The sequence below is a fragment of the Pleurodeles waltl genome, chromosome 6 (assembly GCF_031143425.1).
Source record: "Pleurodeles waltl isolate 20211129_DDA chromosome 6, aPleWal1.hap1.20221129, whole genome shotgun sequence".
Lineage (NCBI taxonomy): Eukaryota > Metazoa > Chordata > Amphibia > Caudata > Salamandridae > Pleurodeles > Pleurodeles waltl.
This window is the reverse complement of record NC_090445.1, coordinates 1,697,888,426-1,697,916,180: the sequence shown is the minus strand read 5'-3', so window position 1 is coordinate 1,697,916,180 and position 27,755 is coordinate 1,697,888,426. Positions and strand designations below refer to the sequence as shown.

General features: G+C 44.6%; 1 protein-coding gene across 4 annotated transcripts in view; it reads right to left on the bottom strand.

The window, feature by feature from the left end:
* The window catches only part of LOC138301369 (glycosyltransferase family 92 protein F13G3.3-like), a 205,465-nt gene that overhangs the window by 17,050 nt on the left and 160,660 nt on the right, over positions 1-27,755 (bottom strand). For all 4 annotated transcript variants that reach the window (XR_011205098.1, XR_011205097.1, XR_011205099.1 and 1 more), the window contains one exon: positions 11,045-11,178. The gene's annotated coding sequence lies outside the window, so the exon portion shown is untranslated. The remainder of the gene's footprint in view (positions 1-11,044; positions 11,179-27,755) is intronic.

Below are 27,755 nucleotides of genomic sequence, written 5' to 3'. Positions count from 1 at the left end.
TTGCACCAGCTTTCAACAGAAATTTTCTTCTAGCTCCGCACGTCGACGTCACAATTTCCCGACTCCACGCAACGCCATATGACATCATCCAGGCAATAAGAAGCCCTCGTTGACGTGCAGACCTCAGTTATCACCATTTTTTACGTGCCTCCGAGGCGAACATTGACATTACAGAAGTGATATAAGTACATCAATCAAACTTATATACCAACTTTTATTCCAATAATATGAAACAAAACTAATGGAAATAACACAAATTATGCATATAAATGTATATACATATCCAGTCAGGCAACGGGGAGGCGGGTGGGACCGGGAGGAATCCACAGGTAGCTAGTGTATCCACCAGAAAAGGCGTTACCGAAGGGAAGTAACTTGTTCTTCTGATGGATACAACTACTTGTGGATTCCTCACCTAAAGAATAGAGTCCCAAAGCAGTACCACCTCAGGAGGCGGGTGCCTGAATGGTCAAACCAAGAAATCCTGCAGCACTGAGCGTGCAAAATGGCCATCCCTCCTGACCTCAGAGTCCAAACAATAATGTTTGACAAAAGTATGGAGGGGTGCCCAAGTTGCCGCTTTGCAGATGTCAACCACAGGAACACCCGTAGCCAAGGCCGACGAAGCAGCCTTAGCCCTGGTGGAATGGGCTCAGAGCCCTACCGGAGGTTCTTTCTTTGCCAAAGAATAACATAGCTTGATGCAAAGAATGACCCACCTGGACAGCGTTCTCTTGTGGACAGCTTTGCCTCTCCTCTTCCCCACGTAACCAACGAAGAGTTGATCGTCCTGCCTGAACTCCCTCGTCCTGTCGACAAAGAAGCTCAACGCTCTTCGTGGATCCAACCGGTGAAGCCTCTCTTCCTCCTTGGATGGATGGGGTGGAGGATAAAAGGAAGAGAGAGTAATAGACTGTCCCAAATGAAAGGGTGTAACAACCTTCGGGAGGAAAGCAGTCTTGGTCCTTAACATCACTTTGTCCTTGAAAAAGGAAATATATGGGGACTCTACGCTAAGAGCCTGAAGCTCACTCACTCTTCTAGCAGATGTTATGGCCACTAGAAAAACAGTCTTTGAAACTAAAAATCGCAAGGAACAAGAGTGCATCGGCTCACATGGCAATCCCATAAGAAAGGTCAATAATAAGTTAAGATCCCACTGTGGCATAACAAACGGAGTGGGCGGAAACTTATGAGTGAGACCCTTAATGAACCTCAATACAAGAGGTGACTTAAACAAGGAGGGTTGGTCTGGAAGGCACAGAAAAGCCGACAGTGCTGATAAATAACCCTTAACTGTGGCAACTGCACAACCCTTCTGTGCCAAGGATAAAGCACATAACAATACCTCAGACAAATGGGCCTTTAAGAGATCAATTTGGTTCTCTCCACACCAGCTGGCAAATCTGGCCCACCTGCTTGCACAGATCGATTGGGTGGAGTGTCGCCTGGCCAATAAAATAACTTCCACCACCTCCGGCGGGAGAGAAAAGGAACCCAGATTGCCTGTTCAATCTCCAGGCATGAAGGTGCAGGCTCTGGAGGTGGGGGTGTAGAACCTGCCCCTGTGACTGAGGGAGGAGGTCTGCCCTGTACGGGAGACGGAGCGGAGGGCACAGAGAGAGTTAGAGAAGATCCGAGTACCATACCCGTCTTGGCCAATCCGGGGCTATTAAAATCACTTGTGCCCGGTCTTGGCGGATCTTCCTTACGACCCGAGGAATCAAGGGTATGGGAGGAAACGCATATAGCAACTGACCCTTCCAGGACATCTGAAATGTGTCCCCCAAAGCTACTTGCACCGGATACTGGAGGCTGCAAAACGACGGGCAGTGCACGTTCTCCCGAGTGGCAAACAGATCTATCTGTGGATACCCCCACCTCTGGAAGACGTAAAGGGCCAGATCTGGATGAAGACGCCACTTGTGATCGGTCGAGATGAGCCGACTGAGGCTGTCCGCACGCACGTTCAGAACTCTGGCCAAATAATTTGTTACCAAGCAAATCTGGTGGTCCTGAAGCCAGGACCATAGCCGAAGAGCTTCTCTGCAGAGAAGATACGACCCCACTCCTCCCTGCTTGTTTATATACCACGTTGCAGTAGTATTGTCCGTCAGGACCTGAACCGACTGACTGCGAAGGGACGGGAGGAAGGCCTTGAGAGCCAGACGTATCACCTGCAATTCCAACAGATTGATGTGAAATCTCTGTTCTCCTGGAGACCAACAACCTTTGATCTCCAGGGCCCCCAGATGAGCTCCCCACCCTAGAGTGGAAGCATCCGTTACAACTGTGGCAACTGGCGGAGGTAGCGAGAACGGCCTTCCTTGCGACAGGTTGCCGACCGCAGCCCACCATTGAAGATCCGCTGCAGCGTCTCTGGAGATCCTTATTGTACTCGAGATCTCCTTTGTGTTGAAACTACTGCCTGTGGACGCACCACTGAAGAGCCCTCATGTGCCAGCGTGCATGAGTGACCAGCAGAATGCAAGAAGCGAACAGACCGAGCAGACGAAGGACCTTGAGGACTGGAACAACCGCTCCATTTCGAAACATTGGAATCAACGCCTGAATGTCCTGAACCCACTGCGGCGGAGGAAAGGCCCGACTCAATGTTGTATCCAGTACTGCCCCTATGAACAGGAGGTGTTGAGAGGGCACCAGGTGAGATTTGGGCACGTTCACTGAAAAGCCCAGATCGAACAACAACAGAGTTGTCACCTGCAGGTGATGCCGCAAGAGCTCCGGAGACTTGGCTTTGATCAACCAATCGTCCAGATAAGGAAATACTGCTATCCCCTTTCTTCTGAGCTCCGCTGCAACCACCGCCATCACCTTCGTGAAGACTTGAGGTGCCGAAGTAAGACCAAATGGGAGGACCGCAAACTGATAGTGTTGCAACCCCACCACAAACCGGAGATACTTCCTGTGCGACTTGAGGATCGGAATATGGAAGTACGCATCCTGCAAATCGACGGACACCATCCAATCTCCTTCGTTCAATGCCAAAAGAACTTGTGTCAGGGTCAGCATCTTGAACTTTTCCTGCTTGAGGAACCAATTCAAAATCCTCAGGTCCAGGATTGGCCTCAACCGACCATCCTTTTTGGGTATCAGGAAGTATCTTGAATAGCAGCCCTGAACCCTCTCCTGCTCCGGGACCAACTCCACTGAGCCCTTTGACAAAAAGGATATCACCTCCTGTTGCAGTAACAGAAGATAGTCGTCCGAACAGAAGGATGGGCGAGGAGAGATGGGAGGAGGGAACTCCTGAAAGGGAAGAGCATACCCTTTTTCTACAATATCGGTGACCCAGGAGTCTGAAGTTCTTGACTCCCACATGTGATGAAAGTGAGTCAGTCTCCCACTACAGGAGATGTGTGAACAGGGAGTGATGGAGAACTAAGGCTGCTTTCCCTGCTGCACCCCTCCGGAGGAAGAGGAAGAGGCAGAGTGCTGCTGGGTGGCCCCTCTAGTGCGTACTCTACCCCTGCCCCTGAAGGATCTAAAAGGAAGAGTTCTTTCAGATTGCTGTCCTGCCGCATGGAGCCTGCCTCAAAAGGAAGCGCCACGACCAAACCCTCTAAACCTTCTAAATTATTTCAAATAAGAGGATGTGGCTGCTAGCAGTCCCAAGGATCTCGCCGTGGCTCTACTCTCCTTAAATCGTTCTAAGGCAGAGTCGGCTTTCGATCCAAAAAGTTTGTCTCCATCTAATAGCAGGCCAAGCAGAGTGATCTGATCAACAGGGGAGAACCCTTACAATCGCAGCAAGGCATGCCGCCTCGTTGCTACGGACATGCCCATAGCCCTGGCCACCGAGTCCGTAGTGTCCAGCCCAGATTGAATGACCTGGGTCACCGCTCCCTGAGCATCCGACACAAGGTTCAGCAGCTCCTGTGATAATCTCGGGTGCCCCTTAGCCTCATTCATAAGGGCATAAATGTAACGTCTCAAAATGCAAGTAGCATTGGTGGATTTCAAAGCCATGCTACATGACGAGAAGACCTTTTTAGCCGAGTGGTCCATTCTCTTAGACTCCCTGTCTGCTGGAACTCCAGGAAACGATCCAGGAGCAGAACAGGAGAAGCATGACGCTTGCACAACCAAACTCTCCGGAGTAGGTTGCTTGGACAAAAAGTCTGGATCACCTTGGGCCATTCGATAGCGTATCGCCACCGCCTTGTTAACGGCAGCCGAAGTCATTGGCTTCTTCCAAACTTCCCTAATAGGGTCCATAAGAGCCTCACTGAAAGGAAGAAGGGGCTCCGCCACAGCTGATGCTGGATGCAACACCTCAGTAAGGATGTTGGTCTTCACATCTGCAGCAAGAAGTAGAAGGTCTAAAAAGTCTGCTGACTTCCGCACCACAGCATGAAAAGAGGCAGCCTCCTCTGTAAGCCAAGTCCCATTCCGGGGAAGTGTCTAGGCCACTTGCAGTGTCCAAGCCTTGCAGGTCCCCTGAAGGCTCCATGATCTCTCCTTCTTCCAAGTGCTGCTTTTCATATTCTTGTTCTTCCAGCAGCCTCAGAGCCAACCTCATGGAGCGGAGCCTGGACTCAATCCCCGCCGTCGATAAAGCGTCAGCCGATGCCAAAGACCTCTGACGGCGTTGATCCTCGGAGCCATCCGACGCGGGGTCCCCCAGCGCCACAGGCATCTTTAAGGTCCTGATGCAGATCCACTTCATACACCGACAGTGGAGATGTCAGTGAAGCTGGAGTCGTCGGAGGTGGATGCGTCACAGTTGAGCTGATCTACCACGACGGTCGGCGCCGAGCCGATGGTGACCTCAAACGGGTGCGGTCTTTGCTCGATCGGTGCCGTGATCCATGCCGGCGCCGAGAGTCCCGATGACGCTGATGAGACTTCAAGGATTTAGAAGAAGACTCTCTATGATGATGCTTCTTCTTGGATCGAGCAAGAAATAACTTAACCTCCCGTTCTTTCAGGGCCTTAGGATTCATGCGTTGGCATGAACCACACGACTACTTCATGGTCGGAACTAAGGCACCACAAGCAATTGTCATGTGGGTCCGTGACCGACATGCGACCTCCACACTGCTTACAGGGCTTAAAACCCGACTTCCTCGGCTGCGACATAGTTACACCGAAGTGAAACTGTAGCTCCCTGGTAGCCTCGAAGAAAAAACGTTACTCGAAGGCACGGAAAAAAGGGAACTGACGTCTGCACGTCGATGAGGGCTTCTTATTGCCTGGATGACGTCATACAGCGTTGCGTGAAGTCGGGCAATTGCGACGTCATCGTCGACGTGCGGAGCTAGAAGAAAATGTCCGTCAAAATCTGGCGCGAGGGGAAAATTCTTTAGGTGGAGAATCCACAGGTAGTTGTATCCATCAGAAATATTATTACAATTCTTAACTATAATGTCACTTTACCCATTGTTTTTTTTCAGTAAATTTCAGGTTATTTTTTTTAACATGAAGTAAGAGGGGTGTGACCAACCCCATGACTGCACTAGGCCTTCAGCCATACGTGGCATGGGGTTGGGTGGAGGGCCTTGCCTGTGGTTAGGCCCTTCATCTAACCCCGGCAGCCACCCTACCCATTGTAGGGCACTACATTCCACCGCCATGCAGCTTCGGGCAGGGCTGCGCCAGTCAAGGTCGAGTCATAAAACTTTATTTTTATTGCTGGTTAAAAACAAATGGAGGAATGTGGTAAGGTTCGGCCAAGCCAGCCCAGACAACAAACAGAGAAAGGGAGGGCTGGATGGCAAGCCAACAATGATTGGGGGGAGCGAGGAAGAATGGGGGCATGCCAACACTGACAAAAGAAAGAGAGGAGGAGGGTGGTGGCAAGTCATAGAGGGAGGGCACATGAAAGCAAACCATCATGGCAATTAATGTAGGAAGGGAGGGACAGTGGAGAAAGCCACTGGTAGGGTAAGAAGGGTAAGGGGTGGGGGGATTTACGCAGGCAGACACAGAAGGTACAATGGGGGTAGAAGTACATGAGGGAGCCAGCTGAGAAACATGCACTCAGGTATAAACAAACACAAGAAGAGGAAGAAAGCCTGTAGTAGCTGACCAAAAAGAAGCCAATACATAAGATTATAAAATTAAGCCAACCAATAGTAAGTAATGGGTGGTCTCTAAGCCCACTGATAAAAAAACAAAAGGTCTTGGAGAGACAAGTGCACTGGGAAAGACCTAAAAAGGGAAGCAGAGTGGGAATTCTCCGGAGTTGTGCTTTGTGCTGTGTTTCTCACTCTACAAGACAGCTAAAAATGGCACTAAAACATTTATTTGAAGTGTAAGTTGGGGTTCCTCTCCCATACATCACTCACAATATGTGGCTAAGAACTCACGAAAGGTGGTAGACATGATTAAAGGATTTTAATGCCTACACTGAAACTGTACACGTTCAATATAATAAAAATAGATTAGAGGAAATTCACAGCGTACAAAGAAATTAAGACAGGAAGGAATGAATTGTGGGCCCAACCCACAACATTGTTTAAGCATCAAAGAAACCTTAGGTGCCAAGAAACTCCAGCTGCTGGCACACAGGCAGAGTTTGATTTCTAGCTGACATTTATACCCAGTGATGGAACTACCAAAACGCCTATGCAATGGCAGATTTTAAACAGGGCCTAGGATCTGAAATATGCTCCACACCCACAAATTCATAACTTCACAGTGGATTTTCACATCCAACTTGCTCACCTAAACCTAACATCTTAACAATGCAGTGATGATGCAAGTGTGCTAACTGGGTGCTAATAAAACAAAGAAACATCTATATTGTATTTGGGACCATAGGGTCGTAATTTCTCCACAAGACCAAAATACTTACCTTTACAGATTGTCTGCCATGTGGACAATGCACATGAGTAAGTGTAGGACAGCAGAAATGATTTTTTGTATTGATTTAGAGCAAAGACATGTATAGCAGAAATGCTGTACTCAGTAGTACAAGCAACATACCAGCAATATTGGTGGTCTGGTTGTACAGTGTCCTGTACTGGAAGGCACTAGAGATAAGGAGTGAGGAAATTAGCAAGATACTTATGAAAATCCATGAAGTAAATGTAGTTGCACGAGTACTTCTAGAGATTGGTTTCTGAATCGCCCAAAAAGTGGAACTCGCTCCAATCATAAAAGGTTTCCTTCAGAATACATTTTTGACAACCATGGAATCCACAAAGCGTTTCACATATCTCCTCAGGGGATTTTTTGACAGAATTCAATAACTCTTTCTTGCAGTCTGACTATGTGAACTGCATAGTACTCGTGTGCTTTACCATTTAGGCATGCAGAAATGCACAAGTTTAATGGAGGTCTAAATGTAATACAAAAGTGTCTTTTCACTTTAATTTTTTGCTTATCTGTCATAAAATAGTTTTCCCCATGCAATACCCCTTTCACTTACCTCTTAAACAAAAGAGGAAGTACTCCTGCCACTTTCCAGCCTTGCTGGACCCTATATTTGTGCTGGCTTTAGACCTCTGTGCACTTTAATCCTTCCAATCACTGATAAAGTGCCTGTGCTCCCCTTTTTTAATGTTGTCCAATTGATATATGCCTAATTGGTATATTTAACTCACGTATACATCCCTGGCAAATGGTGCAAAATGTCTCCAGGGCCTGAGAGTTAAATGTCACTAGCAGCACCTATTCTGCCATCCACTGCAATGACTGTGTAAAACATAGCTTAAGACCTACCATTGTATTCTGACTTTGGTAGTTTGAACACTGGAGTTCAACCCGTTAAGCCCTTTCGACATTTCAAAAACTCTTTGAATTATTAATAAGTCACCAAATATTTAAAAAATTGTGCACCCTCCTGTGAAGCCCACATGGCAGGGTGCGTGGTATTTAAGAGTAGGACACGCAGAAACCTAATGGTAACGTGCTTACAGTAACTAGGATCCAAAAGCTATTTTTCGCTGTGGGTGAACTAGCTGTCCTGTGTAGAAAACCAGAGTACACAGAAAGATCCTAAATTGTACTTTGGGAATGGGACTATCTAGAAAAATAATTAAATACCTATTTTTAATAGTCATTAAAAAATCCACTTCAATAGTGAAGTCAGATTTTTAATAAACATTAAGGGAAATTAATTTTTAGAAGTTACCTTTTCCCTGCCTGAATTTCGTGGAGGGTTATTTGCAATTGCTCTCCAACTTCTCACAGCCAGAGATTAGTATTTGAATAAGTGTGACAAAGGTGCAAAATGCCTCACAGGAACTTCACAGTTGGTCACTTTGACAGGTCAACCTCCTTTGAACGCAGCAGAAAGGTGGGGGCTGTGTCCCTTTTGACATTACAGTGTTGACTACTGCTTGAATGTCAAAGCTGGCTTGACATGTCTGCTGGGTTTACATATAACACACTTGATAGGACAGAGATAGGATGCCAACACAATTCTTGTGTATCAACTGCCTTGTTGTTCGAAAGCCCTGTCAGATTTATATGTCTGGGTTTCTTGGGAGTACAATGGTAACTACAGACTAGTTGTGGAAAGACACTCAAGATTACCATAGTACGCTCCCCAGACATACCCCCAAGTTTAGTGTGGCCATAGACTTGCCAAAGTGAGTAGGGTTTGCTCTGGGATCTTCAACCAGTGGGTTAGGGCATTTCTAGGAGTCATTCCAACCCACTAGTTTGAGCCAGGCATAAATGCGGCATCTCTAGACACCCACTTCAGAACACTTATGGAGCTGAGAAACAGAATAGGACTTGGCTTGCTGTCTGTGACCTGAGAGGAGCCCTGAAGGACAGGACATGCTCCCTTTTGTACTAGTGCTAGATTTGTACATTAAAAAGTGCCGGGCCCAAAGCCTTCCTCTTAAACATACGGCTGCTGCAATTAAATGTGTGAACACGGAATACTGAGGCAGCATAAACCTGACGCTATCTCGGGCCTCTTCAATCCACATAAAGCCACTCCCTGCCCCTTCAACTCACTCTTGCAGCTTTCTACTTTCTCCCTTTGTGACGCTTCTTAGTTTTTCCCTTCCTCCGTCTTTCCCATATGTGTCTTTTGCTCACACCAAATGCTTGAGGCAGACGAATAAGCCCCGGCCCTCAAAAATCAGTGCCGGTGCTCAACACCGGAAACAACAAGCACAAATTAAGCACTGTTTTTTACCCATGCCAAATAGGGACTACAAAGGTCAATAGGCTGACCTCCCATTCAAGCTACAGGGATACAACATACTACAAGAGACCTTTCTTGCAACTGTCCAGCTGACCAGTGGCAAATGGACCTAAACTGGAACCTGCAGTTGGCATCTACCTGACACTCTATGAGCCTCAAAGTTCCTCCCTGAGGTTCATGGGGCTATGGAAGTGTACTCATGTGGTGGGTTGAGACTTAAAGGTCTAGGGCACCAATTTATAATTTGGCAGACAAAGTAATCTCCATTGGCCTGGCGGAGGAATTAACGTCTGTCACACTAAGACTACTCAATCTGCCAAATTTAGAAATGACAGCCAAACGTGTGGTCATATAAACGTCACCACAGCGGTCCCTGTTAATGCTTTTTGACGTTTGGTGCATGGCTCCCTCAACAAGACGGAGCTATTCATGAAACTGTTTTCTTTGTTAGTTACAAAAAGAAAATGTTGAGGAGGGATTTTCTTTTTGAAAATTCAAAAGAAAATGCCCCACTGGCCATGGGAATAATCTTCCATGGCAAGGGAAGTATTTAAGTTTTCACTGCCCTTTACAGTCAGGGTTTTCCTGGCAGTGACAGGTAGTGAAAACGGACCTCTAATCCATCCATCTAAATTAGATGGGCATAATCGGAGGTCTGCCTCTGACAGCCGGACTCCGTAGGTGGAGAAGTCGCTGCTGTGATTAAACCAGAGGTCAGCATATAAATCTGATGAGCAGACTACAGTCTCAGTGGCATGAATACTCCATTGATGTTGCATGGAGTATCCATACTGCCAAGATCTAAATCCGGCTCTAAATCACAAGGCAAAATTCTTTGACCAGGCTGAATCTGGTTTGTGTATCTGGCCCTAGCTCCGCTGCAACAAGCCTCAAATTGTGCTTTGGTTCCGGTCTATTCCGACCACTTAATTTCAATGGTGCTGTGACACAATTTCCCTCAAATATTTTAAAATTCATTTCTCAGATTCCCCTTATTGTGGCTTTTTGCCGTTTTGGTGTTATTTAGTCAGCTCCATTTCGCTCCATCTTTTAAATCGAGTTTGGGATTTTTATCATTTTGCATTTTGATTATATTACTATTTTGATACTGCACAAATATTTTACATACTGCCCCAAGTTAAGCCTGTCTGCTTTGGGCCCTACCTGGCAGGGGGTTGAGTTCAAGTTATTTTAGTAGCTTTGACGGTTCACCCTGACAAGGACTGTGATTGTTACCTGAGGTGGCTAGTCACCCAACCCAAATTATAATCCAATGTCTTGCAAAAGTCCAGAAATTATGACATTACACACAGCACGTAATTACCTGGGGGGGGGGGATCGCAGCAAAATTGTAATGCGAGAGTCTGGGAACAATGCGAACAACCAGAATGCAAGTAGCTCTCATTTGCAGCAATTCTTTTTTGCGCTTTCTTTTATCCAAAATGCATCCTAGTGTCAAACAAATGTCAAAACACACTTCTTCGTAATATAGCACTAAATGGAAGAATTATATTTTGAGTAATTATGAGTAATTTGACTTAAATTTCATTTTACACGAAAGCAAATGTTGCACAGTTCTACTCTTCACCTACCATAGAGGCACTCTCTCCGAGAAACACTCATCCCAACCCCGCTTAGTAGGTATAGTCATCAGAAAAATGACACAACACTGGTGTAACTTTATGTAGGAGCAAATCTATTTGAAGTGAAAATTCACTCGTTTTTAATGCGTTAAATAAATTCCTCAAACAAAACTGCACTCGTAATCCTAACCCAAATAGTGGCTACATAGTAATAAAACACAGTAACGGCATCAGATACATTGTAGACGTGTATTTTTGAAAGTTATGTGTTTCTGGAGGCCTCGTCCACCTAACATTGACTTGAGCACAGATAAGGAACACTGTTAATTACCTCGTAGGCACCTCCTGCGCGGAGCACCATTCAGGTTTCACGACTGTCCACCCTCTCTACCTGCATCAGAAGAGCAGGCCGCCGTCAGTAATGGACGTTTGGCGTGAACTTTAAAAGCCACCCAAAACCATCGCCTGGAAGAGAAAGAAGTGATCCGTTAAAGAGAATAGTAGGTGATGAACAATGTGTGCAGGTGTAAAAAGCAGGCGGCGTTCTGGGATTTTGGTTTTGCGATTAGTGCAAAAGTGCATATTACATTTTTCATCCATCCACGCACATTTTATGACGTTTGAATTGAGTACTGCAAAAAAAACATTAAAATAAGGAAGTGCTTTTCACACAATTTTTGAATGTTCCACTGTTTGCACGTGTACAGTAATGTAGCAGCGCGGATTTGTATTTTACAGATTTAAATTAATCCGAATTGAAAGAATACTAACTTTAAACTTCATACTTTCCACATACTTTTTCAGGTTCTGCCCCTAACTGATGATTCTGACTTTTGTGGGGCGCTCATGAGGGCGGCAGCTGTTCATCTAGGCCCTAGCGTAATTGTGGCTGAGACCTTAATGGCTTGCTCAATGGCGAGCTTGACTGTGCCCGGGGTGAATGTGGGTCTTCACCTCCGTGGTGTGGGGGAGCGCAATCCATTGCACTCCTGCTTCACCCTGGCAACCAGGCCGTCTAGTGGACTAGACTACTGTTTGGTGACTGGCGCTCTGACATATTGTTGACATCTCATATTGGCAAGATATATATCAGATCATCCCCCACTCTTGTTCTCTTATAGAACCAGTAAGAGGGCTCTGGAGGATGACAGCTGAAGCCCTAACTCACCCCGTATTTACTCAGACTGTCTCTGAGACACTAGATCATTACTTTGAACAAAATGAGAAAGTACTGGAGCTCAGGCCACGGAGTGGGATGCTATAAAGGTGGTACTCAAGGAGGAATGCATGAAGGCGTCATGTGGGGTGAAAATGCATCTTATACGCATGTTAGACCTGCATGAATAAAAACTGAAGGTACTGGAGGACGAGTTGGCAGGGTCTCTGAATAAATTGTGGGAGTGGAAGATATTAAGAGGGAATTCTTGGAAACATGGAACAGACTTCATAACTTTATGCGTACTACGTATAAACAGCACCTTTATATGGAGGGTGACAGGGCTAGTAGAATGTACGCCATGTTGCTCAGCAGTGACGTAAAGAATGCACCAGTGGTGGTGGTACAGGATTCTAGAGGTCAGGAAGTGAACTCCCAGTACAGCATAACCAAAGTCTTTGCCAAACACTTACAGAAGGTGTTTGCGCAACTGTGCTCTGCTCCTGCTGCCAATGTGGCAGCATATTTGATGGATTTGTCGATGGCTAGTCTGACAGAGGAAATCAAAACTCTTTTAGATGTGCCGCTTTCTAAAGAAGAAATTGAGTCTGCAATACGGCTTTTCAATCCTCTAAAGCCACTGGGGTGATGGGCTACCAGCTGAGTTCTATAAAAAATAAAAAGCTAACCTCCTGGCGGAGCGCTTGCTGGTGGTGTATCAGGAAGCACTACAAAGGGGGAGTCTGCCAGACTCAATGATGTAGGCGCTCATAGTTATGATATCTAAACCGGACAGGGACGCCAGTGAGGAATCTTCAAATCAACCCCTATCTTTGCTTAACATAGAGTAACCTTATGGTCAGAATTTTGCTGAGAATCCTAGCATCTATCACATGAGAGCATTGATGAACAAGGACCAGTGCGGATTTATGCCTCACAGAAACACCTTCTGCAGCCTAAGACAGTTGTCTCTGGTACTGCACGCATCCGAAACTACGGGAGGAGCCATGTGCTTTGGCCCTCCTTATTGTGGAGCAAGCCTTTAACTCCCTACTGTGGGATTATTTATGACAGGGTTTAAGCAAAGTTGGACTTGGGGAGTGGTTCATTACATGGGTGCATCTGCTTTATAAGGAACCAGTAGTGATAGTCGTCAGGACAGTGTCGCCCAAATTTCAACCTCAAAGGGAGACCAGTCAGGGGTGCCTCTTATCCCTGTTACTATTTACTCTGACTGTTGAACCGCTGGCGATTCAGCTGAGGTGGGTGATGCGTGGCTGGGGAGGGACCATAGGAGAGACGACCTACGTGGTCTCTTTATATGCAGATGATGCATTGGTACACTTGAAACAACTGGAGAATTCTGTCCCTATCTTACTTGCGGCATTGACGGAGTTCAGGGAGTTACCTGGGCTCCACCTTAATCATGCCAAGTCTTAACTGTTTCCTGTGGGCTGGGAGAGGCCCTGAGGGACCGGCTGCATAATATATTTCTCCCCTGGGAGACAGTGAGTGAATGACACCTAGGCATACGAATTGCACAACAAGCGGATATGTTTCTGTCCCTAAATGTAGGGAGAGTTATGGATGGGCTTAGGCCCTCAACTAAATTTTAGAATATGCTACACTTGTCCTTGATGGGTAAGGTGTCACTAGTTAAAATGGTGGTCTGGCCCGTTGCTTGTAGATGTTTCAGGGTACGTTACTTGGCATCCCCAGGAGGTACATTTTGAAACTCAACAAATTTATTGTTGATTTACTTTGGGCATCTGGGAGGAAGAGTGAGTTTGTCCACCCTGAAAAGGCCTTGGCACCAAGGGGGTGTTGAACTTCCTGATCTTGAGCTATATTATCTAGTTTCTCTACTACAACACGCAGTCAGTGGCCTGATGAGGGAAACATATGGAAAAAACTCTTACTTCCCAGTACCCATGGGACACACCCCTTCCGGAGCTTCTCATGTTAGGGGTGCGAGTCCCTAAATCAACACCTTTTATGCTTGGCCAGGTTTGTTGGGCGTGGGAATGGGTAGTTCGGCAAGTATTCAAACGCGCCCCTTATGCACATGACTTGTCCCCATGGCCCTTCCTCCAAATAAAGCAGTCAATGGTAATGGAGCGTTGGCATGTAGGGGGCTGTACTACACTCAGAGATTTGTACCGAAACAACAGATTCATAACACTACAGAATGCCGGGAAGACCTCTCAACTCGGTCAGGGGCAAATCTTGCAATTTGCCAAGTTGCCGGTCACTGCTCGCGGTATATGGCCCTCATTCCCTGAGGCCCCCATGAGTCTGGAACACTAGCTACATTGTTGAATAAGGAGGAAGGCAGGCAACTGATCTTTTTATATAGGGCACTCTGGGACGATGTCACCAATAGACCATTACCAATACAGGATAAATGGCAAACTGTGCTGGGAGAACAAATTACAGAGAAGGAATGGAACTCTGTGCATGCAGCGGTGCAAACAACCACAGTTAACATGAGGTTCAAATGGAGTCAATATAATGTCATCCACCAAGTATACTTGACCTTAGCTGTATTAAACATGATTATCTCGGGACAGACCTCTGCATGCACCCGTTGCTCTGCGGAACAAGTGGACTTCCTGCGTATGGTATGGGGATGGAGGGCATTAAACACATATTAGCAGACTGTGACAGACCGGCTGCATGTGGTAATGTGATGGGTCACTCCCAAGGGACCCTGAGCATTGTCTTCTGGGTTTGTTACCGGTTTGTAAAAAAAAGGCCCTGAGTAGGAAATTCCTTGTACTAGGGTTAGTCCTGGCAAAACGACGAATTGCCATTCATTAGCTCTCCCCTACCCCTCCAGAGGTGCAGGAGTGAATGACAGATGTGGACGAATAGGCAGTGGCTGAGGAGGGGCGCATACGTAACTGTAGGAAAGATGCAAAGCTGGCGGACGATTTACATGCATAGGCTGCGATGCTGGCAGACTTGCTTGATCCCCCAGACACTAGACCTCCCTAGACTGTTGGTAACCGGGCCCTGGAAAATGTGATGGTGTACTATGTAGTGTGATGGGATTACATGGTGGCTGGCCTTTACTGTTATGTTAAGTGCCTATATTTTTATGAAAAATGCTTATATCCTCTGACAGTGCTGGTTTGAATTGTTGAATGTTCTTAAGAGCCAATTTGCAACGCTGTTAATAAAGGCTTGTGCAATGCAGGTAGGGTGCAGGTGGGTTGGGAGAGGGAGAGTCTCCAAGATTTTCTTTAGCACTCCTTTCACTCCATCACCTACAAGGTTTTACAAATATTTGATGATCTTCTTGTCACCTTCCTCTTATAGGGCATGTAGGAAGTCAGCTGATGTTTCAATCCACGTAGTCCACTTAACACCCATGTTTTGTTTCTTTGAAGTGTCGAAAGGCGGTGGTGGCTTCAGGAACATGTCCACATTATTTGTCGAGCTCCCTTCTGCTGCCATTTAGAGTACGTGCTTTCACCGCCCAGAACGGCACCGACAACTTCTGCAAGCAGAATCTGGCAATATTTGGTAATGTTGATGTGGTCGTCGTTAATAAGGCTCTTTGCTGACAGGGTTGCATTGATTGTCAATGGGAAGGCATACCTAGGGTCTCCTTAAGTGAAATAGTCATTGGCTGCTGTCATCATTGGTCTCCTTGACAGCAGCACCATCAGTGACGGTACCTTCATCGTCATCAGGTGCTTTTTGGTAGAAAACGGTTTAGGTTTTTAAGGACTTTGTTACGAAGAGCGTGCAGCTTTTTTATGCCTTTTCTCTGGAAACGTACATTTTTCCCTTTGGGAGGCAGAGACAGGTGCTTTTTCAGATAACTCTTACTGTGAAAGTTCAACAGGTTTTCTTTTTGACCCAACTTTGTTGAGGTGCTTTTTGGGGTGCTCTGCACAGAATCATCCTCTGAGAAGGTGGTACAGATTAAGGGGGAATCGATTTGCTCTCTAGAAGACAAAGGGCCAGCCTCCTTTTCTTAAAGAGCCTTTATGTTTGGGATAAAGCTAATAAATGCACTGTAAGTGTAGATGATCTATGTAAATCCTTATTTGTTCACAAGAACAGCATGTTTTGAAGAGTGACATCTTCTCCATGTTTTCCATGATGACAGTTCGAAATTTCTCCCATGGGCCACATAAAATGTAAAACTAAAAACACAGAAGTGTTGAGTAGAGCTGATGCTAGTACTGCCTGTAATCCATTAAAGATCAGTCACAACTGTAAGCTAGAAGGAAAAAAGAGCAGAGCTCTTTCCAGGGATTACCTCACAAACGATGTGCAGTAGAAACCTGAGCTACTGTGAACTCTAGAAGTGGAGAGCTCAGCATGTCTATCAGACTAGCTGTTTGGGTTGTTTCAGAAAGTTTCAGAAGAGATGGATTTGCTAGTAAACAAAATAAAATTGCTCATGGGCCTATGACCATTTTAAAACATTTTAATCACTAATTTAAAGGTACAAGAAATTTCAGCCTGAAAGCTTGGAATGGCTCAAGGTTATAACTCTATAAGGATCTGATGCTTGAAAATCAGAAAATGTTAAATGGCCGTAAATAATAGGGGCAGAACCCCAAAGCCCTACTGTAGAGGGCACCATCAAGGCTGCAGGCAGGCCATATTAGTGAGGCGGTAGAGCTGCTATGATCTTTTGGTTTCTGTCCTTCCCATGGCCAACTTGGCTGGGTAAACCTATCCTAGAGTGGAGGTACAACTCATATTAGTCTTTGGTCAAAACGGAGCCACACATCCTTGTTTCTGCTTTGCATTGACACTTGTAATTACAATGGAATCAACAAAATTACATGTATCAAAGTCCAAAGAAAAATCAGGATAGAATGAACTACTCATGACTTAGCTGGGGCATTGATTAGCTGTGGCATGGGAGGAAGTAGGCTTATTTATTAAGGTTCCCGTTCTTTCAGTTTTTACCGATAAATACAGACAGAAAACAAACTATTTTCCATTATGTATTAATATGGAACATTACTGAAAAAAGGTTTTATTTTCGATGATTCTGGCTACTGTTGATCATGCATGCTAGGTCAACTGCTGTGCAGACTAACAGGTAGGAAAGTTACATTGCAATGCAATTGGTCTCGCATTTGCTTGAGTTAGAGTTATTGGCACTGTAAATTCATAACTGGACTTTTCTTGCCACATATATTGGTCAACCCTGCCTCATAATTTCATATTTTCTGCCATCTAATTCCACTGGCCCTGCATATAACTAAAGCACAAATATTTACCTTCTTACCTCTATCTGCCGACAAAAATGAAAATGTTGACATTTAGCATCCTAATTTAAATCTGCCATGCCAATTCCAAAAGAATATCGCTTTCACCACCCCACCATCAGAGTTGCTGGCTGCCTAACATAATGCACGAAAAAAGACACAAGACAGCCACAAAGGAGAAATAAACTAGAAGGGTCACCCAAACATATCAAGAGTGTTCAAACAGTCTTAGTGGAATAAGGATGTTACGATGGTCTGAATTATGGTCATAATTGTAATAAGGAGATTATTAAAACATATACAATTATCATTTAAACCTTTATCAGAAAGAAACTTTTGGCATTAGACTGTAATGCTCAATACAGCCCGAGAAGGCACCATAACAAAAATATCATTTGTAATCATGTAACCATATTCTAAGCCTCTTACGGGGCATAACCCAAAGAAAAAAAACAGGAAAAAGTAATGCAAAGTAACAATATACTTAACCCCTAGAGAACATTTTTAGGAGCCCTACTGCAATGATATTACAAACAATGCCATTACACAAAACTTCTAGCTATAAAACAAAAGTTCCAGCCATGAGCAAGTTTAAGACAAACTGAATGTTGAGAGAGGTTATTATTATGGAGTCTCCACTAATAGATTGTGGTCAATGTTTTGAATGTGGTCCCTTTGTCCTAGGACCACTACAGGCTGAGTTATAAGCAAAATGTTTTGTAAAAGTAATGCCATGAAAAGCATTATGGGACACGTTTCCGTGCCACTAATATTTTAATGAGTTGATATTACTGTAATGCTTGGAACAGCCCTAGAGGACACTGCAATGAAAATTGCATTTGAAAGAAACATGGTCATGTAACTATATAGTTAACTCACAAATAGCGTAACCACACAAAAATAAAATGGCACTAATACAGAAAGAAAACAGCAATAAATAACGCAGAGTAACCATATATGTTGCCCCTAGAGCGCATAGTACATTACATACTTTCAGACCTCTCACAATGACATGACAAACAAGGCCCTTAAACTACAAGCTATTCCCAGCTAGAAAACAAAAGTTCTAACTATGGGAATGCTTAAAAGACACTAAATGGTGGGAGGGGGTTATTATTTTGGGGTCCCCACCAACTTAGTGTGGAGATCCAAAGATGACCTAGACAGAAAGAGCACGTCGTGCTGAATGTTTTGGTGGTGGTCCCATTTCACAGGCTAAGTTATGGGCAAATATGTTGTGAAAAATATGCTTGCAAAGTATTATGGGTTGAGTTTTCCCATGTGCAGTGAATACTGTAGTATTGGCTCTCCCGGTGTGCCAGGAGAGCTACTTTCACTTTGAGGATTTCTGTTTTATGTAAAGCATTTTTGAATTTCAAGTGTTTTAAGGGAAGAGCCACAAGAAAGGACTCTGATTCGGTAACTGTGAACAATATGACCAGCGCTTCAATACCACTGTTCAAGTTCACATTATTGTGCCTGATCACGGTGTGAGCGTCATGGCCCCCATGCAGCACAAAGGGGAGAAACAAAATTATTAGTTTGCCCACGCTGGATATATCAGCAATCGTGCAGTAATCCATGTAACCGAGGCAGTCTGCAAGGCGGGACAAAAACAGCCTCAAGGTGGACAGTAGAGGAATTACCAATGACATCAGGAGATTTTTGAAAGGCAAGCCCATGAATGAGTGAAAGTGACAAGCGTAATATGGGTGTGGTTAAAAGCTCACAATACTTACAACAGGTCAAAGCACTTGTGCGCTTGACTTAAAAAAAAGAAAAAAAGATTTCCTAGAGAAGATTAACGAAGTGCGGCAGTTGAGCCAATTTAAGCTGGTGTGCAATGCAAATGATTTCAGGTGACTGTATTGTCCTGTATATGGATAAAATCCATTGGACATTCAAACATGAGTAAACACCTGTTGGTTAAATAAACAAGAAAATACACCCAGCTCCATTTTTTGCAGTAAGCGCAAAACCATAAACCACAGAAAAGTTTTTCATTTGCCAGATAATAAATAGCTACACATGTAATTACTCATTTGAGGTAGTGGTTGCAGTGGGAGCCAAATTCTTAGTGAATCGCCACATATTACGGTCCAAGAAGAAAGGCAGGAGATCTCCTCTGGGATGATTTGAGCCACCTTTATCTCATGATATGTTTAGATGTCAGTGTAGGCAGGAGACCACGAGAGAATTCTTTTAGGAAGCTTGAGACTCCATGACTAGGCCGGTACTTCCTGATTCATCCAATCTGTAAGTTCGATGGAGAACTCCTACAAAAACAGAACAGCGTGTGGCCTTCGATGATGAATATATAGTGTGGTTCTGAAACAAAGCAGCATTTCTAAAGGGTTTTGAATTTGGTCATAATGTACTCCAGGACTAATTTTCTGCAGCTGCATAGTAGACACTAGACACATTAGTATAACTCTTTAGGTAAAGCTGATTTTAGTCTCAAGGATCCCGAAGAGACGTTGTTTATGGTTGCCTACCAACACGAATTGTTTAAACCTGTTAAGGGCTTTAGGTGAAGTTGTTTATTATACTTAAGGGGAAAGTTATGATGGTTGCACTTCAGAAGTACTGACTTGTAAAAGTATGTGAGGAAATGTTTATAATTAGAAACTGATGGAGGAGGAACGTTTACATGTTCATTAATATAATAAGGAGATGCTTATGTAATTGTAAAACACTACAGTAAATGTCACTTGCATTTGCGCAGTAATTAGGAAACGTTATTACTTTAGGAGTGTATGGCACCACATATCGTTGAAATCTGTGCACATCAAAGAAAGTCGCTCCCACTTCTAAAACACTTTAGAATACGTGGTTTATTGTCCTAAAGTACCTCTGGACGTTGTTTGTCAAGCTGTTCAGTAGTCGATGCACAACAGAGCTAATACTTGCCAAACTCACTCCAAAAAGCTTTAAAATAGCAGAGAACCAGCCAATTACATTTTAACCACGGATAAAGGGCACGCTCACATGTCCCCCTGATTTATGCAGATGCACTGACCTATAAGTTCTCCTCATTGTTCAGCAACCATATGTATCATTATATTTTAACATACATTTAATTAAAAGCCATATCAATCGACCACCAGTAATCAATGCATATAAAAGGAGGCAGAAGTACAGTTGGAAGTGGCCAACGGTAAATCATGCACACCGTATGTTTTCATGTTGGAAATGGGGTCTCTAGTTGGTAGTTTCCACCCTGTCCAAGTAAGGACCCTCACTCTAGTCAAGGTAAGGGAGTCACACACCTAAGAAAGCCCCTGCTCACCCCCTTGGTGGCTTGGCACGAGCAACCAGGCTTATCTCAGAGGTAATGTGTAAATTATTTGTACACCCTCACATTAACACAGTAAGAACATCACAAAAGTACTCCACACCAGTTTAGACAAATAGCCAATATTTATCTTAATAAAACAAGACCAAAATGCCCAAAAAATCCAATATACACAAGCAAAGTATAGTTTTCAAAGATTAAACATCAGTATAGCACTTAGAAACACAATAGCTACAACTGGAACTATCACAACGTCTTGACAGAGTCGTTCCCAAAAGTTTGATGCCACTTACGAGGGAGTTCAGGCCTGTCATGGAGTTGAATGGACCCCTGGTATAGTACCGTTGAAAATGATGAAACAAAGACGTAGCATGGAGTTGGGGAGGTGAGGCAGCACTGGAGCTGGTGCGGAGTCAGTTCCTTACTGCTACCAGGGAGGTGAGGCGTTGGTTCCTTACTGCTAGGCAGGGGAGGTGATGCGTCGGTTCCTTATGCTGCAGGGGAGGTGATGTGGCCTTGGTGGGGAGACGTCAGTTCCTTAGGATCCAGAGGAGTCGATGAATCCCGCAGGTCAAGATGCGAGGTAGCAACTTTGCGGTGTCACGATCACACCACGGGGCCACAGGTGCAGCGGCAGAGTCGGATGTCCAGGACGTTGGAGACACTGCACTCAGGACTCACACTCTGGAAGGACTTCAGAGGTGTGGCAGCAGTGTCGGGCCTGCGACGTCTGTCACAGTCAATGCACACAGCAGGGACCACAGCTCGGATGCAGGCAGAGACGTGGAGTAGGACAGCAGCGCCAATCCTGAAGTTGCTCTGGAATCGATGTACTTGGTTTCACCAGAACTCACTTCGAAGGGTCCAGTGACTGGATTTGCCACCACTTGGCAAGTCAGGACTCTCAGCAAGAAAGCCCAGGTGCTGGCAGATAAAATATTTGATGTTCCTGGGACTTCTAACAGGAGGCAAGCTCAGTCCAAGCCCCTGACGAACCCTTGGAAGCAGCTTGTGGAAAGCAAAGTCCAGTCCTTTCACTCCCAGGACAGTAGCAGCAAGCAGCAGGCCAGCACAGCAACCAACAGGCGGAGTGGCAGCCCCTCCTACAGCACCCATCTCTTCTTCCTGGCAGAATGTCCTCAGTCCAGAAGGATTCTAAAGTCGTGGTCCTAGTATTTCAAAGGAAAGTCTTCGTAGTGCAAAAGACCTTGCCCTTTTCTGCCCTGGCCCCAGACACAATCCAGTGGTTGGAGACTATTTTGTGTAAGGACAGGGACAGCCCTATTCAGGTGCAAGTGTCAGCTCCTCCCACCACTCTAGCCCAGGAAGACCCATCAGGATAGGCAGGGCACACCTCAGCTCCCTTTGTGTGACTGTCTAGAGTGAATCCACAAACAGTCCAACTGTCATCCTGACCCAGACATGTATTCCAGCAAACAGACAGAGGAACAGAATGGTTAAGAAAAAAAATGCCCACTTTCCGAAAGTGACATTTTCAAACTCACAATCGAAAAACCAACTTCACAAAAAGATGTACTTTTAAATTGTGAGTTCAGAGACCCCAAACTCAAGATCTCTATCTGCCCCCAATGGAAAATTACACTTAAATTATATTTCAAGTAAATCCCCCATGTTACCCTATGGAAGAGGTAAGCCTTACAATGGTGGAAACCAAATTTAGCAGTATTTCACACAGAACATGTAAAACATACCAGTACATGCCTTTTGAATACACTGCACCCTGCCCACTGGAATGCGTTGGGCCTATCTGAGGGTTGACTTACATATAGGAAAAGGAAAGGTTTGGGCCTGGAAAGTGTATGCACTTGCCAGGTCAAACTGGCAGTTCAGAACTGCCCACGCAGTGGCAGGTCTCAGCCATGTTTACAGGGCTACTCATGTGGGTGGCACAATCAGTGCTGCAGGCCCACTAGTAGCATTTGATTTACAGGCCCTGGGCATAGTACACTTTTCTAGGGACTTACTAGTAAATCAAATATGCCAATCATGGATAAACAAATCATCAATACAATTTAGACAGAGAACACTTGCACTTTAGCACTAGCCAGCAGTGGTAAAGTGCCAAGAGTCCTAAAGCAAGCAGAAACAGGTCAGAGAAAATAGGAAGAAGGAGGCAAAACCTTTGGGGATGACGCTGCAAAAAAAGGGCCAGGACCAAAAGGTCACAAGAGAGCGATTGAGCTCAACTGCTTCTTAACTGCAAGTGCTATTCATAAATCGAGCCAAGAGCTTCCAGTTGTTTGGAAATGTTCACAAAATTGACAAAATGTTGTATCTGTTGAGTGGTAAACAGTAATGGGGAGTTCACAAACACTGCAGTTGGTGCTGGTATGAGTAGTACAACACTGAGGCCTGTTCTCAGACTTTGTTCAAGCGCATCATGTGGTGGTGTAACAGTCCTTAATTGGGGCTTCCGTTGAGGGTTCAAGGGAATGAGTCTTGGATACTGAAAATTTATTGAAAATGTTGCATCGACCGGGTCCATTTGGACCTAGGTTAGATATCCCTGTTCCCAATAAATACCTCTTTTAGATGCATATCATACAGCCCTAAAACAACTGACTCAAAGTTCCAATACCCTGTGAGGCTGGTTTAAGGAGAAGGGAGAGCAGTCTTCAAATCAGAAATGGACAATCCTTTCAAAAAAAAAAATCACACATCTTCCTGGAACAGAGTTGGACTCCATTATCAATCACAGGATACTGCGGGACTCCTTCTCTAACAAACTCTAAAACTCAATACCTATTCTGGTGTTAAAGTACTCACACATTTAGTGACTACCCATTTTGATGTATAATCCACCTTCAATAATACAAATCACTCGAGGGGATAACTCCTTCAACTGACCCACAATGTCCAACCCCAACTTGGTCCACAGTTCTTTTGGAATCTAAACGGGGGCCAAAGGAGGGAATCTTGTTATTTTGGGCCAGATGTACCAAAGGTTTTTACCCATTCGGTGTCTATGGGAAAAAGTGTTTGTACATATGGTCCTTTGTTCTTTTCACTCTTCCCACACAGTACACAATCCTTCACAACGTTTTCTACTTGGTGATCAACACCTGGCCTCCAATACCACTGACAGAATGGATGTTGTTGAGTTCCTACCCAAGTGCCCTTCATGGGTTAGGTTTATAATCTTCTCTCTCAAACAAAGAGATGGAACAATTTTGGAACCTCTGAAGACTTTTTCCTCCAATAAACATAATTCATCCCGGACATTCCAGAATCACTTCAATTCCTCCGGTAGCTCTTTATAGCCAGGCTGACCTTTTATCACCCACTGTGATACAGCTTTGAGGACACTATCTTCCTCGCACAACCTGATCCATTCCTCTTTACTTATGGCAATTTCTTTTATCCACGCTACACCCCTTGATTCCTCCAATACCCATTGATCATCAGTAATGGTGGTCTCAGGCACACCCTCCATCTTTGGCAGTCTAGACAGTCAGCTGCTCCGGCTATATATTCAACCTGAAAGTTGAATTCCGTCAGTCCTTCACCCCATCTACTTATTCTGGCGTTAAGATATGCCCCTTCCCTACATGAAAAAAATCTGGACAATTGTACAATGATCTGTCCTTACTGTAAAGTGCATGCACCAAAGAAAAAAAAAAACTTAGCCCATGACTCAGCTAAAGCCTCACACTCAATCACAGAGTACCTTTCTCCTGCACCCTTAATTGAACATGAAGTAAAGGTAATTACTGTCTCCTTCCTGTCAACCATTTGAGGCAACAGTGTTCCAAGTCCATTTAGACTTGCATCTGTAGTGAGTATTGTCCTGCAACACACATCAAATTTACCCAATGTAGCCATCTTTGCAATGGCATCTTCAATAGTTGCAAATTGATCTTGATTACACTCACTGGTCAATTCAAAATGCAAACCTTTTCCATACATTTCTCAATGGTAATGAAATTGTTGCAAAATTTGGTATACAATTGGCATAAAACTCCACTAACTGAAGGAAAGACCTAACTTGGTCTTTGCTAACTGGATCAGGTATTCTTACAATGCTTTCCACTAATTCTAATTTGGGGCTAACACCTTTTCCTGAAATGGTGTGTTCTAGATATGTGACTGAGGGTACTCAAAATCTACATTTCTCCTTGCTCAATGTAAGACCATGTTCTCTCATTCTGCTCAACACTTGCTTCAAGATATGATCATGCAGCCATATCCTTCCTTGACACAAATATATCATCTTCAAATACCAACAACCTTGGTATGCCGTTCAATATTTTTAACATCACTTTTTGGAAGCAAGCACCTGCGGATGCTAATCCGAAAAGCGTATGAAGAAAGCAGTAAGCACCCAACGCGATGACAAACAATGTCAGGTGCCTGGAGCCCGGATGCAGGGGAACCTGGTGGTAAACTGACGACAAGTCAATCACACTAAATACTTTAGCCTCTCCCAACCTAGTTAAAGACTCAGAAATATTAGGGAGGGGGTCACAGTACACCCAAATATGTTTGTTCAAATCTTGTAAGTCTACACGCATTCTTTTCCCCATCGTTGGATGCCAAAACAACTCGAGCTTAACACTCTGACACCTCTATTTCCTCAACCACCTTGTATTCTAGGAGTTTGTTAAGTTCTTCCTGCAATGAGGCTAACATCATATTAGGTACATTTCTCACCTTGAGTACAGAAGGAATAGCATTATCCTTTAAATGATCTTGTGTTCAAATCATTTCAACAATCCCAATTTGCTAGTGAACACTTGGGGATATTCTCTAATCACATCTTCATTAGTGTTATCATGTTTTGAACTGGGATCCAACATGATCCACATCCCAACAAATTGTCCCCTCTTTTTGCAACATATATTTTCCCCAATGTTTCCCTGTCACGAAATTGGATTCTCGTAAGTGTATATCCCAACATAACAATCTTTTCGTACCCTGCAGTATTGATATTAAGTGCTGAAAGACAATATTCTGCTTGCCAAACTCCGAGTGCCAATTTTCCTCTGCCACCATGGTACATGGAAACTCTGAATCCACTAAAGGTTTTATGGCTTTTCCTGCAACCAGAATCTCACACTCTGGCAATTTAATAGGCTCACCATCCACTGTACCATCATCCTTGACATTGAGTATGAAAATAGTGTTATCTTCCACTGTCAATACATTTTGTCCCTTTTATCCTTTGGACACTCTAGCATAGTGACCTTTCTTGCTACACTTGCTGCATTTTGCCAGCCTAGCAGAACATCCCTGACTATTTGATAGATGGCCTTCACTGCCACACCTAAAATACTTCAGCTTATTGTCCTTGTGTTCTTTTTTCCTTTCGTCAATCGGTCCTTATCTGAATTACCCCCTTTCTTTTTCACTTCACAAACTTCTCCAATTTTCCACCTTCACCCATACCACCCAGTGCTGGAACCTCATTCTTCTTGATATCTTGCATTTCTTGCACCCACAACATAGTATTTTCATTCCCTCTATGATTGCTATTGCTTCTTTCAAATCTGGATTCTTAGTTAACAATTTTTCTTGTACTCTGGAATTATTTGTGCATCTTACTAATTGATCCCTGATTAGTGAATCTGACATATTCACAAGTACGCGCTAGCAATTTCAAAGGAGCTACATAATTCCCAATCTTTTCCCTTTTCCCTTGTATCCTAGTGAAGAATATATTTACATAAATACAATTATTTCATTTCAGCACCACATTTATTCGAGTTCCAAAATGTTCCTCAAACATCATTACTGACATCTCATCTACATCAGGAGCTTCTCCTTTTTCTCTCCTAATAGGTTTCTCATTTAAAATTTTAAACACGTTCTCCCCCTCCCACAAACCCAAGTTACGGAGCAATACTGCTCGTTTTCGTACTGCAGAAAATTCCTCACTCTCCATTGCCAATAAATAAGAATCAAATAGCCTCTTCTAATGTTTCCACATTATCATTGGATCACATTCTCTGACAAGAATTGTGAGGGATGTGTCATGCTATTAGCAGTCATGGTTCTTTTTTTCTTTTCTTAGTAGTAAATGAACAACTGCACTTATTATGTAGTTAGCAGAACCATCAGTTTACTATTTACTTCATGCAAAGTAACTTGGCTGTGCACATCGGCGTTCAAAGTATAGAGAGTACAGTTGTACACGCAGTGTTTTAAGCTCTGTTGATGATATTCTCTGAGCTGTGCACATCAGCGTTATAGCCACGAGCAAACACTGTTGAGCACATTAGTGTCTTAACGCAATATTTTTATGACCTTTGCACATCAGCATTGTAATTGCAAAGGAAGTACTGTTGTGCACATGAATGTTTTAACACAATTGCCCTCATTGCAACCTTGGTGGGCGGCCTCAGCCGAGGTTGAACCGCCATACAGCCGCCTATGCGGCCGCAAACCCGCCAGCCACATTTCAACATCCCTGCTGGGCCGTAACATTGCACCCGGCTCCTAATAGAGCCAGCGGCAATGTGGTGGTGTGGCGGGTGCAGCAGCACCCGTCGCGCTCAAGCAGATAGTGGAAATCACGATGGGGCTGTGCCTGGGGGCCCCTGCACTGCCCACCCCATGTGCATGGGCAGTGCAGGGGCCCCGCAAATCCCCTTACCGGCAGCCTTTCCATGGCAGTGTCTACCGCCATGGTCAGGCTAGCGGTAAGGGGAGTCAAAATCCCCAGGGCAGCACTGCTTGCAGCGCTGCCCTGGCAGATTGCGACTGCCGGGACCGCCATGGCGATATACCGCCAGTCCCACGCGGTCAAAATGGGGCATTTCGAACTGCCAGCCTGTTGGCGGTACGAACGCCACTTTAACCCTGGAGGTCGGTGACCACCAGGGTTAAAATGAGGCCCAATATATTCTCCAGCTGTGCACATCTGCATTGCAAACTGCAAGGATAGTACCAACATGCACATCATTGTTTAAAATGCAAAATATTTATCAGCTGTGCACATCAGCACTGTAACTGACAAACGCCGTCCACCTCTACAACATCCAGCTCAATAGAGTGTCGTTGTGAGACAACTTCACAGGCACGTCAAGATACATTGCACGCCGCTCAGTGTGCACATCACTATGTATTTCCGGAATGAAAATGGCTACTGTGGAGAGTTATGTCCTCTCCTCTCTCAAGGCAGGTCAGCCTGACGCAGCATCAGATAAAAAGATCCAGCAAGGCCCGTGCTACGTAGCGAGCTGCCAATACAGTGAGGCTCGCGCTAATGGGATGTGAAGCAAACAGGTACAGTTATTGCTGTTATTTGTGACCATCTACACCTCTTTATTTCTTTTGACAATTGGACAACCGACCCCTCTTTCAACAGCCAAGAACTCAGTAAAACATTGAT